Source organism: Thrips palmi, unplaced genomic scaffold (assembly GCF_012932325.1).
Source record: "Thrips palmi isolate BJ-2018 unplaced genomic scaffold, TpBJ-2018v1 HiC_scaffold_19, whole genome shotgun sequence".
NCBI lineage: Eukaryota > Metazoa > Arthropoda > Insecta > Thysanoptera > Thripidae > Thrips > Thrips palmi.
In genome coordinates, this window is record NW_023144628.1 from 1561387 (window position 1) to 1566435 (window position 5049).

Sequence of the window (5049 nt, forward strand, 5' to 3'; positions counted from 1 at the left end):
TTTGTTTTCAATTTTGAGCCGTCTCCTTCTTACAAACAATATAGTGGTCACAATTTCCTTTTTGATTAACCGTATGAAAATCTTCTATTTACCAATCTCAATTTTTTTACAAGTATTTTTAAAGGTGAGAAGCGGTGCTGAAGACCACTTTTAAAAAAAGTGTCCACAACCCTAAATTGCGCTGGTAAGGCGGCTGGGTGGCGGCGTGGGTAGCGGCTATCTCTCGGGAGCGTTGACCCGAGACTGCGATTACGGCGGATTGATCGGCGAGGCGGCCAAGACAAGCAGCACTCCGCCCCGGGCGGGGCACCACAGTGCACCACCCAGTCCGACGCCACTCCGTTGCTTTTCCACTCTGCACGAACCATTACCGAAAATCGATGCGATCGAACGGTATCGGCCGAGATCTCGCTCTCGACGACGCGGCGACACCGAGGTGCCAGCGTGCCAACACGCGCTGCGGATTAGCAGTGGAGGCGTTTTCGGAAAAGCGAATCGCCGGGCCGGCCATAGCGGACTGATTCCGGGAGTCGCTTTCGTCGCTCCGTGCCTCTCGCACCTTCACGGGACGTCCCGTGAGTGCGAGAGAGACAGAGCGACGAAAGCGACTCCCGGAATCAGTCCGCAGGAAAACCCCTCGAGACGCGTTCTGCGGAAGGCGAGTGGAGGGGCGAGGGGCGCTTCATCGCCTGCCCGGCCTGCTCGGCGTGCTCGCGGTGCTGAGACACGCTGAGCCGGCCGAACACGGTGGCGGGTATTCTCCGGGACAATGGCCGTGATTCAAAGGTTTGCGCATGAAACGAGGATGGGGCGCCTGGAGCTTTGTCTCTCTCGCGCGCGTGCGGAACGCCCAACGAGTGCGAGAGAGACAGGAAGCGCTCTCTTCGGAAGCAGCCTGGAGCTACTGCACCCTGCATGACATCGACCCCGGCGGTACCCCGGCAGACCGACGCAGACCGAGGCAGACCGGAGGGCTCCGGCGCTGCGGCCGGGGCAACGACCGCGGACCAATGAGCGGGCTCGGACAGCGCCGCGGAAAACGGCGCGGGAAAACTTGGAAAACTCGAGCGCATCGTTTCCCGCGCGGTTCGGCTCTTCGCACCAAGGGCGCCGCGGAGAACTGAACGCGCGCGGCGCGGCCGTGTTTCCCAGATGGATTTGTGTCCCATCATCGGCAGCCCCGTGTCTGCGGCCGTAATATTTCACCGGCCCAGCACGATAGAGGCTGTTGATGAAAACGCAAATTGTCATAACGACGCAGTGGAGAAGAGGAGAGAGATGCTATCTACAAAGCCGACAGAAGCCTCTGTGTGTGAGTGAGTAGAGGATGCTGGGGTGGAGTCCGGTAGGAGGGTCAGAGGGGGAGGAGCCGGAGCTTCGACTCTTGTGGAACCTCACGTTGCCGCAAAATGTGTCGGCATCTGACTTCTGACTCGGGCCAGGCGATTTTGTCTTCATTTATTTTGGACTGGTCCCCCTTTTGTCCAGGCTGGGACGGGCTGCTGTCGCGGGCAGGCCGTCGGGGGGCGGGCGGGGGCGGGCCGGCGGCGTATCGGCACACACAAACGTCCCGACGACAAGCTTGTTGGATATAGGGGATCGTCCCCGTGTTTTCTTTCGACTGGAAAAAAAATACTAACAATTCCCTTGTGGCCTAGTGGCGTACGAAAGGTGCCAAAATAAACGTGGTCCTTCCCAGTAGGCGCGGGGCGGGCTAGAAACACCACCACACTTATGCATGCATCAGGCGGGGCGGGGGTGTGGTGGTGGCTTGGCGGCGGCGGCCCGGCCAGACAGAGACCAACAGTGTTTTCGCAGCCGAACTGCGAAGTGCGTTCGGGTTCCGAGACTTGGAACGGCGGCTGGTTGTTGAGCGCCAGCTGGTCGCGCGGTTAGGTATTGCCTTTTCTCCATACTCGTTCGCCGCGACGAATGCCGCGAGATGGTCCACGCCGAGCCAAGCCAGCCACACACGTATGTATGACTCATTCCCTTTTTGCGCCAGCAGGGACTCATCCACCACTTGACGTTTGGCACGGCCGTCACCGAGGCCGTCACCGAGGCCGTCGAAGAGACCGTCACCGAGATGGCCCCTTTGGGAGGCCGGGGCACGCCTGAACGCGCCACAGCGGGACACAAACCGATCGGCAGATTCGTCACCGCAGCTCTGGGGCCCCGACGCCCCGGCGTCGATAATAGAAAAGTCAGAGTCGGCCGGGGGGGGGGGGGGGGGGGGGCAGACGACATGATCCCTGTCGGCGCGCTCCTATGTGACAACATTATAGGCCGGCGGCGTGCACCGCGCGCCCGCACACTCACACAGACACACAGACAGACACACACACACACACACACACACAGAGACAGACACACAGACACACACACACACACACACACACACACACACACGACGTGCGCTGTGCCGAAGGCGGCAAAAGCCCGGTGGGTGTCGCGTCCACGGGGCCGGGCCCGCCACTGGCCCGCCACTGTATCTAAGGGCAGCCGTCGCCATGGTTACGAGGGTATCGGGGCGGCTAGCTCGGCTGGCTGCGTCATACTGCGTCCCGGATGGTCCCGGATCGGGGGCGGGGGCGGATACGGCAGGTTGAGCAGGACGGGGATGACAACGGGCTGCGTGTGTGTCGAAACGGATCGTCCCGTAGGTGCGAGGGAGACAGAAATGAAGGCATCCGCCGCGTGTGTGTGCGTCCACTGAGAGGTAGAACAGGCCAGATAATGAGAGACATCTTTATCTTTGCTTCAATTTATCGTCACACACACACGCACACACACACTTCCAGCAGGGTTGTGTCATAGAAAGAACGCCGTCATGATTGTCAACTAATTTCACGCGTTGTCGTCGGCGAATGATAACTTTTCCCCGAACGTTTCGGTGCGCGACGCGGCCGCGTAGTCGACAGGCCGAACGGGCGGCCGTTCGAAGAAGCAGCCAGGCAGCCAAGCGGCCCACTGGGCCTCCTGGCGGATTAAATGTTGTGATGCGGCGCGCCGCGCTTGTCCGTCATCGGCGCGACGTATCATCGCGTCGACGTGAACGTGGGGGACGTGGGGGCCGAGACGACGACGGCGTCCTCCACCGCCACCCTGATGACTGCTGCGCGCCACCATCCAGTGTCGCCGAGTTCGAAAGTGCAGAGCAGGGAAACTTTGAAACGCCAAGAAAAGGGAGCAGTTTTAGGAACCGCGGCTGCCTCCATCTGCCGTCGCCACCCTTGCACTACTGTATCACCCTCCCCTCGGGGCGTGGCGGGGCGTGGCGGGGCGCGGCGGGGCGCGGCGGGGACCGGCCGGGAGCGCGCTGCGGCGACGCCGCTCAGGGCCGGCCCCCCTTTGATTGGCCGCGAAGGGGTGGGTCCAGCGGGCAGAGCGGGCAGAGCGGGCAGAGCGGGCACCTGGCGGCGGCCTCGCGCAGCAGCGTCAACGCCACACCGCCAGCGCGGCCTCGGCGGCCTCGGGGGTGGCACCGCCGCACCGCTGGACCGGACCGACTGGACCCTCTGGACAGTCGATCAAGTGACACGATGGACTGCGACTCACTACTCGCCGACAATGAGAGCGCGTGCGTGCGCGCGCGTGTGTGCATTTAGCGGGTGATGCGCGCTAAGCCTCGCCACTCGGCGCGCGCGCCGCGTGTCGGACGGCGTCGGACGGCCGGACACGGCGTCGCGCCGCGTCGCGCGTGCACACTGCGGGAGGCCTCCGCGACAGACGCGCTCGCCATCCCATCCCCGTACGACAACCGCGGGTTCGAATACCAGCCAAACCCTCCGCCTGTTTCTGCCCCGCTTCCCCAGAAAGGGTGGCGGCAACGCCATTCCGCCGGTCGCAACGTCGTAACTCATCCGCCGGCGTGTTTTACCCGAATTTCACGCCTCGTTAGCATAGGCGACCCCGGCCGGGGCGCTCAGGGGCCACGCAGGGGCCGACCGGGGCCAAAGGGGGCCCGGCTGTCGCGGCTGTCGCGGCTCGAGGTGCCTGTCTCCGACCCAGCTGGGCCAAACGCGTTCTCGTAATTACTACACACCTGCACACACACTCACTCACACACACACACACACACACACACACACACACACAATATCACCCCCGCCGCGCTGCTGACGTTTTCTCTCCGTTGAGCCCGTCCCCCCACCCCACCCCTCATGGCACGGGTTTGTTTTGTTCCGTCATTAGGACGGCCATAATGTGCCATTAGCAGGACAACCCCATGGCACCTCGCCGAATAAATCTTCGCAATAATAAAGTTATCCTGGCCTGAGATAAGGCTGTTGGTGTTTCTGTTTTTTGTTGGTTTTTTTTTAGCGTGTACATGCAGTTTTTCGGGTCGCCGTTTTTTTTTTTTTAAGAACAGGGCGTTGCCTCGTTTGTATTTATTGTTTCACGGTATACGCGACAACGTGCAGCGTGCGTGCAGCGGGGGGGGGGGGGGCGTGATCGTTTCAGAGAACGTTTTGCCGCGATACGAGAGAGACCCGGAGGCGGCCCGGTTAGGGATGCCATTGAGTTATCACCGCATTTCGTCCAACACACACACACACACACCGAGAGGGAATGCTGTCGCTGCGGGCGTGAGCTGCAAGCCAAAGTGGCGAGCGATATCGGGAATGCCCCGCGCCTTCCGCAAGAGGCGTGGAAAATACTGCAGTCCAACTCGAATCGGTCAATCCCCTTCTTCTTCGCTTTGCTCCGCAAGATTGATACTACTTATAGCGCGAGGCGGCGGCACACCGTGTGCGACTGCAGCGCCGCGCGAGATGCGTTCATTGTTTATCCAGTGTCGCGGCGATGATTGGGGAGAGGCTTCGGCCCAGGCGCTGCCCAGGCGCTGCAGCGTGCTGCTAAGGGGATGGTGGCCAACAGCAGCACCCTCCCTCTCCCCCTCCCCCCTCCCTCTCACCATCCCCGTCCACGCGGTGCTCCGCGCTGCCAGAGGCCACTTCTCCAATTCAACACCATAATCAACGTACCCCGCCGGGAGATCAGGGGGAGGGCCGGGGAGAAAAATCGTGTGTGTGTGTGTGAGGGTGG